Genomic DNA, 10,629 nt, shown 5'->3' on the forward strand with positions numbered 1-10,629 from the left:
GACCTCATTGTAATCTGAGAGAGGGGGCACCATTTGTCCTGAGAAGGACCTCATTGTATCTGAGAGAGAGGGGCACTCATTTTGTCTGAGAAGGACCTCATTTTATCTGAGAGAGGACCCCATTTTATCTGAGGAGAGGTGCACCAATTTAATCTGAGAAGGACCTCATATGTATCTAGGAGAGAGAGGGGCACCAATTTTGTATCTGAGAAGGACCCTCATTTTATCTGCGAGAGAGCAGGGGCACCCATTTGTATCATGAGAAGGACCCCAATTGTATCTGAGAGAGAGAGGTCTTTGGCACTCATTTTATCTAGAGAGGGGTACCCATTGTAATCTGAGAAGGACCTCATTTGTTATCTTAGAGAGAGGGGGCACCATTTTATCTGATAAAGGACCTCATTGTATCTGAGAGAGAGGGGCACCATTTGTCTGAGAAGGACCCTCATTGTATCTGAGAAGGACCCCATTTTATCCTGATAAGGACCCTCTCTTTGTATCTGAGAAGGACCTCATTGTATCTGAGAGAGTGGACCTCATTGTATCTGAGAATGACCTCATTGTATCTGAGAGAGAGGGGGCACCATTGTCTGAGAGAAGGGGGCACCATTTTCTGAGAAGTGACCTCATTGTATCTGAGAGAGGGGGGGCACCATTTGTCTGAGAAGACCTCATTGTAACTGAGAGAGAGGGGGGCACCATTTATCTGAGAAGGACCTCAGTTTGTATCTGAGAGAGAGCGGGGCACCATTTATTCTGTATCTGAGAAGGACCACCATTTGTATCTGAGAGAGAGGGGGGCACCATTTTATCTGAGAAGGACGCCCATTTACTAGAGAGAGAGGGGGCACCATTTTCCTGAGAAGGACCTCATTGTATCTGAGAGAGAGGGGGGCACCATTTGTCTTGAAGAAGGACCTCATTGTATCTGAAGAGAAGGGCATTCATTTATCTGAGAGAGAGGGGGCACCAATATAGTCTGAGAGGACCTCATTGTAACTGAGAGAAGAGGGGCACTTTTGCACCCATTTTATCTGAGAAGGACCTCATTGTATCTGAGAGAGAGGGGCAAACCATTTGTCTGAGAAGGACCTTCATTGTATCTGAGAGAGGAGGGAGGGGGGCACCATTTATCTGAGAAGGAAGAACCTCCTTATGTATCTGAGAGAGATGGGGGCACCATTTGTCTGAGAAGGACCTCATTGTATTGAGAGATGAGGGGGCACTCATTTATCTGAGAGAGCTCATTTTATCTGGAAAGGAGCCCATTTATTCTGAGAAGGACCCCAGTTGTAACTGAGAGAGAGGGGGGCAACATTTTATCTGAGAAGGACCTCATTTTATTCTGAGAAAGACCCCATTTTATCTGAGAGAAGGGGGCACCTCATCTGAGAAGGATCATTCTTATCTGAGAAGAGAACCTCATTGTATCTGAGAGAGAGGGGGCACCATTTGTCTGAGAAGGACCTCATTGTATCTGAGAGAGAGTGGGGCACCATTTATCTGAGAAGGACCTCATTGTATCTGGAGAGATGAGGGGGCATCCATTTATCTGAGAAGGACCTCATTGTAATCTGATAAATGGAAAGGACCCCATTGTATCTGAGAGAGAGGGGGGGCACCATTTATCTGAGAAGGACCTCATTGTATCTGAGAGAGAGGGGGCACCATTTATCTGAGAAGGACCTCATTGTATCTGAGAGAAGGACCTTCAATTTATCTGAGAAGGACCTCAGGGGGCACCATTTTGTCTGAGAATAGTATCTGAGAGAGAGGGACCTTAATGGTATCTGAGAAGGACCCCATTGTATCTGAGAGAGAGATTTGGGGGCACCATTTGTCTGAGAAGGACCCCTCATTTGTATCTGAGAAGGACCCCATTGTATCTGAGAGAGAGGGGGCACCATTTGTCTGAGAAGGACCTCATTGTATCTGAGAGAGAGGGGGCACCATTTATCTGAGAAGGACCTTATTGTAATCTGAGAGGAGCCCCATTATTTTATCTGAGAGAGGACCCCATTGGATCTGAGAGACAGGGGGCACCATTTTGTCTGAGAAGAGGACCCCATTTTATCTGAGAAGGAGACCCCAGTTTATCTGAGAAGGAAGACCCTCATTTTATCTGAGAGAGAGGGGCACCATTTATCTGAGAAGGACCCTCATTGTAATCTGAGAAGTACCCAATTCATCTGGAACTGAGATCTCATTTTATCTGAGAGAGAGGGGGCACCCATTTCACCCCATGTGTCTGAGAAGGACCCTCATTGTATCTTACAGGAACACCATTTTATCTGAGGATTTTAGAGGAGGGCACCATTGTATCAGTGAAGGACCTCATTGTATCTGAGAGAGAGGGGCACCATTTATCTGAGAAGGACCTCATTTTATCTGAGAAGGGGGACCATTTTATTGAGAAGGGGACCTCATTTGTATCTGAGAGAGAGGGGGCACCATTTTATCTGAGAAGGACCTCATTGTACATCATTGTATCTGAGAGAGAGGGGCACCATTTATCTGAGAAGGACCTCATTGTATCTGAGAGAGAGGGGGACCATTTTATCTGAGAAGGACCTCATTGTATCTGAGAGAGAGGGGGCTGGAGAGGACCATTTATCTGAGAAGGACCCCATTGTAATCTGAGGAGAGAGGGGGCACAACATTTGTCTAAGGAGTTATCTGAGAGAGGGGCACACATGTAGTCTGAGAAGGACCTCATTGTATCTGAGAGAGAGGGGGCACACCATTTATCTGAGAAGGACTTATTGTATCTGAGAAGGGCAATCATTGTATCTGAGAAGGACCTCATTGAGAGAGAGAGGCACCATTTATCTGAGAAGGACCTCATTGTATCTGAGAGAGAGGGGGCACCATTTATCTGAGAAGGACCTCATTGTATCTGAGAAGGTATCTAAGAGAGAGGGGCACCATTTATCTGAGAAGGACCTCATTGTATCTGAGAGAGAGGGGCACTCATTTATCTGAGAAGGAAGGACCCATTGTATCTGAGAAGGACCCATTGTATCTGAGAAGGACCTCATTGTATCTGAGAAGGAGGGGGCACCATTGTATCTGAGAAGGACCTCATTGTATCTGAGAGAGAGGGGGCACCATTTGTCTGAGAAGGACCTCATTGTATCTGAGAAGGACCTCATTGTATCTGAGAGAGAGGGGGCACCATTTATCTGAGAAGGACCTCATTGTATCTGAGAGAGAGGGGGCACCATCTTATCTGAGCACCATTTAAGGACCTCATTGTATCTGAGAAGGAACCCTCATTGTATCTGTCTGAGAGAGGGGCACCATTTGTCTGAGAAGGACCTCATTGTATCTGAGAGAGAGGGGGCACCATTTATCTGAGAAGGACCTCATTGTATCTGAGAGAGAGGGAGGGGGCACCATTTGTCTGAGAAGGACCTCATTGTATCTGAGAGAGAGAGGGGCACCATACTGAGAAGGACCTCATATGTATCTGAGAGAGAGGAGGCACCATTTTCTCTGAGAAGGACCTCATTGTATCTGAGAGAGAGGGGGCACCATTTGTCTGAGAAGGACCTCATTGTATCTGTAGAGAGAGAGGGGGCACCATTTTGTCCTGAGAAGGACCTCATTGTATCTGAGAGGAGGACACCATTTTATCTGAGAGAGGACCTCATTGTATATCTGATAAGGACCTCATTGTATCTGAGAAGGACACTCATTTTATCTGAGAAGGACCTCATTGTATCTGAGAAGGACCTCATTGTATCTGAGAGAGAGGGGGCACCATTTATCTGAGAAGGACCTCATTGTATCTGAGAGAGAGGGGGCACCATTTATCTGAGAAGGACCTCATTGTATCTGAGAGAGAGGGGGCACCATTTGTCTGAGAAGGACCTCATTGTATCTGAGAGAGAGGGGGCACCATTTGTCTGAGAAGGACCTCATTGTATCTGAGAGAGAGGGGGCACCATTTATCTGAGAAGGACCTCATTGTATCTGAGAAGGACCTCATTGTATCTGAGAGAGAGGGGGCACCATTTGTCTGAGAAGGACCTCATTGTATCTGAGAGAGGAGGGGGCACCATTTATCTGAGAAGGACCTCATTGTTATCTGAGAGAGAGGGGGGCACCATTTGTCTGAGAAGGACCTCATTGTATCTGAGAGAGAGGGTGCAACCCATTTATCTGAGAAGGACCCCATTGTATCTGAGAGAGAGAGAGGGGCACCATTTATCTGAGAAGGACCTCATTGTATCTGAGAAGGACTTCATTGTATCTGAGAGAGAGGGGGCACCATTTATCTGAGAAGGACCTCATTGTATCTGAGAGAGAGGGGGCACCATTTATCTGAGAAGGACCTCATTGTATCTGAGAGAGAGGGGGCACCATTTGTCTGAGAAGGACCTCATTGTATCTGAGAGAGAGGGGCACCCATTTTATCTGAGAAGGACCTCATTTATCTGAGAGAGAGGGGCACCATTTATCTGAGAAGGACCTCATTGTATCTGAGAGAGAGAGGGGGCACCATTTGTCTGAGAAGGACCTCATTGTATCTGAGAAGGACCTCATTGTATCTGAGAGAGAGGGGGCACCATTTGTCTGAGAAGGACCTCATTGTATCTGAGAGAGAGGGGGCACCATTTATCTGAGAAGGACCTCATTGTATCTGAGAGAGAGGGGGCACCATTTATCTGAGAAGGACCTCATTGTATCTGAGAAGGACCTCATTGTATCTGAGAGAGAGGGGGCACCATTTGTCTGAGAAGGACCTCATTGTATCTGAGAGAGGGGGCACCATTTATCTGAGAAGGACCTCATTGTATCTGAGAGAGAGGGGGCACCATTTGTCTGAGAAGGACCTCATTGTATCTGAGAAGGACCTCATTGTATCTGAGAGAGAGGGGGCACCATTTGTCTGAGAAGGACCTCATTGTATCTGAGAAGGACCTCATTGTATCTGAGAGAGAGGGGGGCACCATTTATCTGAGAAGGACCCCATTTTATCTGAGAAGGACCTCATTTGTATCTGAGAGAGAGGGGGCACCATTTATCTGAGAAGGACCTCATTGTATCTGAGAGAGAGGGGGCACCATTTGTCTGAGAAGGACCTCATTGTATCTGAGAGAGAGGGGGCACCATTTATCTGAGAAGGACCTCATTGTATCTGAGAGAGAGGGGGCACCATTTATCTGAGAAGGACCTCATTGTATCTGAGAAGGACCTCATTGTATCTGAGAGAGAGGGGGGCACCATTTATCTGAGAAGGACCTCATTGTATCTGAGAGAGGGGACACCATTTTATCTGAGAAGGACTCATTGTATCTGAGAAGGACCTCATTGTATCTGAGAGAGGGGGGCACCATTTATCTGAGAAGGACCTCATTGTATCTGAGAAGGACCTCATTGTATCTGAGAGAGAGGGGGCACCATTTATCTGAGAAGGACCTCATTGTATCTGAGAGAGAGGGGGCACCATTTGTCTGAGAAGGACCTCATTGTATCTGAGAGAGAGGGGGCACCATTTATCTGAGAAGGACCTCATTGTATCTGAGAAGGACCTCATTGTATCTGAGAGAGAGGGGGCACCATTTGTCTGAGAAGGACCTCATTGTATCTGAGAGAGAGGGGGCACCATTTATCTGAGAAGGACCTCATTGTATCTGAGAAGGACCTCATTGTATCTGAGAGAGGGGGGCAGGACCTCATTGTATCTGAGAGAGAGGGGACCTCATTGTATCTGAGAGAAGGATGGTCATTGTATCTGAGAGAGAGGGGGCACCATTTTATCTGAGAAGGATCTCATTGTATCTGAGAGAGAGGGGGCACCATTTGTCTGAGAAGGACCTCATTGTATCTGAGAGAGAGGGGGCACCATTTTGTCTGAGAAGGACCTCATTTGATCTGAGAAGGACCCCATTTTATCTGAGAGAGAGGGGACACCATTTATCTGAGAAGGACCTCATTGTATCTGAGAGAGAGGGGGCACCATTTGTCTGAGAAGGACCTCATTTTATCTGAGAGAGAGGGGACCTCATTTATCTGAGAAGGACCTCATTGTATCTGAGAGAGAGGGGGCACCATTTTGTCTGAGAAGGACCTCATTGTATCTGAGAAGGACCTCATTGTATCTGAGAGAGAGGGGGCACCATTTGTCTGAGAAGGACCTCATTGTATCTGAGAGAAGGGGGCACCATTTTGTCTGAGAAGGACCTCATTGTATCTAAGAAGGACCCCATTTTATATGAGAGCACTAAACCACTCAGCGTCAACTCTCAATCTAATTAGATTGCGTCAACTCTGGTCCAGTGAGGTTGTCACCAGCTACAACACTCTGCCTCGATATGACGCTTGACTGTACACATGGGATAGAAACATGTATTTTGTATTGATTACACGTATATATAGAATCGGAGGCTCTGTACGATATCGCCGTTCTGATGATTCATGCTTACCCTGTACACCTATAATTACAGGCTAACTCCCCCTCCCCTATGTAGACCCTCCGCATTATAGTACACCATCGCCAGGAAGAACCGTACGTACCCATACACACCCTTATCTGACGGGGAAACACTCCCACCCTTATACAACATCACCGCGAAGGACAACTCCCTCCCCTACAACTCCTCACGAAGGAGGAAAAACCTTATTCCTTGTACACCAAGCCGAGATGGACAACGTTCACTTCACTTTTTCACCCTCAAAGGATATCGCCCCCCTGTCCCAGCCGACACTATGTCCCGACTTGTCTTTACCGTCACCCTACCTGACCTACATAGGGAGGACTATGTCCCCCTCCCTTCTACACCAGGGGTATATCAGCTGATATTGTTTGTTATATACGCCAATAACTACACACTGAAAACAGATGTGAGTACGCCAGGTTGTGTGTATGCTATATTTGAGAATATGTGTTTTTCCTTTGAACCAATTGAAGATGTGTGTTGCTAACATATTCCTCAATGGATACACGGATAACTTTATTTCTATTGAAGTTGCTACTTAGATCCCCCGCGCTTTACCTCCCATATCCCTACCTTCTAACACCCCCTTCCCTTCCCTTACCCCCTAACACACACATCCCTATCCAACCTGTGTTATAATCGATTACATATGATGTAAATACACATACATACAGCTATTACGGGTTATACTTACATATCTAACAGCCAAAAATTGCACTATACACAAAGTTTATATGGAATATAGATCCCGAATCCGTGTCAGATGTTCACTATGAAACTACAGAAACTTTAAAATTGTGTATTCAAGTCATCCTCATCAAGTTTTGTTAGAACTGTTTACATGTGCACTCTGGTGTAATACACTCAGGGATCCAGACCTACAGAGCCATTAACTCCACTGTCCTAAGATGTATCCACACACACAGACGTGGCCAGCTCAATGCTAACCTCCCCTGCATGTGTATGTGGTATGTGCCAGCTTATTGCTGCAGCCCCGTGTGTGTAATGGAATATTCCTGCACGGTCGGATCACAACACGCGCATCCCTATCACGCGTGAGTCGATGTGTACTACTGACTGGATACTTGAATTTAATTTAAAATTAAGTGCTGTAATTAAGACATATGTTCTGTTATGTTATTCGAGTTTAGGGCACAATAAAGGTGTAAAGCGTTATCATACAGTGTTAAAATTAACGACGAGGAGAAAAGTCAGCGCTTCGATTTACCGGCCTCCCACCATCCTATCATTGGTATAACCTACACTGGAATCTATGATGTATCAATCCGGATACAGAGAGTTGGCTCTGATCCTGACAGATGTCAAATATTTTATGTGAAACCAGAGAAACTTATAACAGAAACGGTAAAAAATAAGAAAAACAATATAGATATGAAACGTATATTGGCTAGGAGTTCAATCAAAAAGAAAACAATAAGACGATCGCTGTTGGAAAACGAGACTACTTTTATTTTAGTAGAAATTACAATAGATGAATAGAAGTCACTTCTGAGCAATGTAACGGTTATTTCCCCTTTCATACGATTAAAAGTTACTTCATGAGAATTTGTTTAAGTAGTTGATTGTTATGTCTGTAACGCAGCTATAAAACGTTCTTCGGTTTTAAAACCACTGACACAATTGAAAGTAATGATACTATTTAGGTGAAACTCAAACCCATCGCTAGCCGCATTTATCAATAAATGTCTATCAATACAAAAAAGAATAACGATACGGTTTATCGCCTTGTTATTCCCGTGCTTTCTTTATTTTTACATGACCGACATTACCCAAAACCACATCAACATTTCTCACATTTGGGAGGCTGCGGTATATTCGTTTACATCTCCTTCTAATAGTTCTCTTTAATAGTGCTACCTCACTAGAGCATGTAATCATCACAGCCAACGCGTTTACATTTTACTATGATGCTGACAACATCTAGTCGTCCCGCTCCCTTTATACTTGGTGCTTAACAGGAGCAGAAACTTCCAGTGAGGACAGAATCCTAGAGCCTTCCTCATAGTGGCGAGCGCTCATCATCAGACCAAAAGTGAGGCACTGTCAAGAGCAAATTGGGAAAAGCAACTTGACATTTATTTGATTCTTGATTATGGTCACATGGACTTAAGTCGTGATGAATTGTTAGTCAAAATACCGTATCTGTTGGTTTGAAAGTTTCTCGGGGAAAAACCTCAGAAAATTATGGAAATAAAATTTGGAATCTGTGGTAGCTACCCTTACAAATCAGATTGAAACATGGACGAGAATGACACTAATGTTTTGAAATGAACTGAATATACTCCTGTAGAAGCATGTAAGGTAAACAAAAAGTTAAGAACAAGGACCAAAGGTTTACTTTCATCTAATCAGCCAACCAAAACAGGACTGATCTCGTAGATTCTCTGTCGTCTTTATAACGCTGAAGTAAACGATGGAAGGGTTGTGATGAATACCGTCTTAACTATAATTATAACTGATGACAAATGGGGAAAGCTGACAGTGATGAACATTGAGGCTATATATCTCGCTATATATTTTATAAATACCATAGTGTTTAATTGGGTTTTAAACATTGCCGACTTGATGTTGTATTCCAACGATCGTCTTTGTTACATCTACAGATTTCATATTGTTAAATATTAACTGAAATTAATTGTTACTCTTACTTTTCAGAAACCAAAGAAATCTATCAAGTTATTGGGTAAACAAGTTAAGGGTTATCCAAAGTAGAAACGCAACGACAGAGGGGGAAATAACCGATGGTAAGCCGAAACTTTAAGGTAAACGTTTTGTCAAGATTGTTATTGAAAATCGCGCTTAGTAGTAAGACGTAAAATAAATCATATCAATTTGTGGTGGTTTTCATTGTTCTAGTCTCCCATCTAACGAATTAAAGTACTAATATTATTTTATAAGGGTTTTTCATCATATAAAATCTAACGATGTTTAATTAATTCATTCATTTCTGGTATACAATTATAGTGTAGCATGTACAAAGGAATTCATATGAATTCACATGACTCGGGGATTTCGTTTTTAAATATTGAAATATTTATCATAATATTTTTTTCGTGTTGTCGTTATTGAGCGCATTTATCCAGCTATACCTAATTTTCTGAATCATTTGTGATATGCATGAAGTGAACTCATAAAGCAATATCATATCATGTAGTTGGTAAATTTAAAAAAATGTATAGCTATCTTATAACATCAAAATTGATCAAAAAGCTTTTTAGTTAGATATTTTGTTTTGTTTCCTTTGCAGTTTTAATCAGTCAATTGATCAGAAGTTGGTGAGTATCACAAACAAAAATGGCATTCAATGGTAGGATCACATAAAACAGCAACTCAAAAAATAGATACTTTCATAGAAATGGATGTTAAATATGTCATACGGGATTCTAAGACACGAACATACTTCAGTCTTCCAAAACAGACTCGCACTTCCTACAGTCGGACCCTGTCTGCTAATAGGACGTTAAACATCGTCAGCCGACCAAGTAGTCTTGACAAAACCATATGATGATTTGAGGTAAAACAGTAATCTATGACGTTCTGGCTGTGTCTAAGAGTCAATCAATCGTGCAGAAGTGAATGGCTGCTTTGAATATATAACAAAGATGTATTCACAAAAAATTTGAAGAGATATGAATTGTACTTTTATTGAAAAAAAAATAAGAAAAGAACATTACTGAGATACGAGATCAAAGCAGATGCTGACTTTCAGGAATATAATAGATCAGTGTTGATTGATCAGCAACACTATACTGTTACTAACACGAACTTGTCAATTTGGAGGTTTTCAACAATATCGGACTACATTAGTCAATATTCATACAAAGGGAAAATCTTTATTATTATCCAAAAAGAACATTACATCAGTGGACCTTAATTTAAAGATTTAACTTGTATAATGCTCTCTTCGGGTATATTATGGGTTAAGGAGGTTTTTTTAATTAAGGAAAATTTTAAATTAAGGGATAAATATAACGTATGTAATTGAAGAAGAATTGAGATGACATTGTAGTTATATACGTACCAGGGATTAAAGAGAAGCGGGACAATAATAGAAGAGAAAGTCAGGGAAGGAATTAAATGAGATGGGAACGTTGGTGGGCAATAGAGAGATGGGAACGTTGGTGGGCAATAGAGGAACCAAACACATCCTGTTGAAGATGAGAAC

General features: G+C 42.8%; 1 protein-coding gene across 2 annotated transcripts in view; it reads right to left on the reverse strand.

Moving 5' to 3' along the window:
• The window catches only part of LOC138332333 (leucine-rich repeat-containing protein 14-like), a 31,994-nt gene extending 24,497 nt beyond the window's left edge, over window positions 1-7,497 (reverse strand). Inside the window, exon 1 of one of the 2 annotated variants that reach the window (XM_069280389.1) lies at window positions 7,138-7,497. The gene's annotated coding sequence lies outside the window, so the exon portion shown is untranslated. The remainder of the gene's footprint in view (window positions 1-7,137) is intronic. The other variant, XM_069280390.1, reaches the window with a different exon arrangement.
• Between the last annotated feature and the right edge of the window lie 3,132 nt (window positions 7,498-10,629).

Source organism: Argopecten irradians, chromosome 9, assembly GCF_041381155.1.
Source record: "Argopecten irradians isolate NY chromosome 9, Ai_NY, whole genome shotgun sequence".
In the NCBI taxonomy this organism is placed as follows: domain Eukaryota; kingdom Metazoa; phylum Mollusca; class Bivalvia; order Pectinida; family Pectinidae; genus Argopecten; species Argopecten irradians.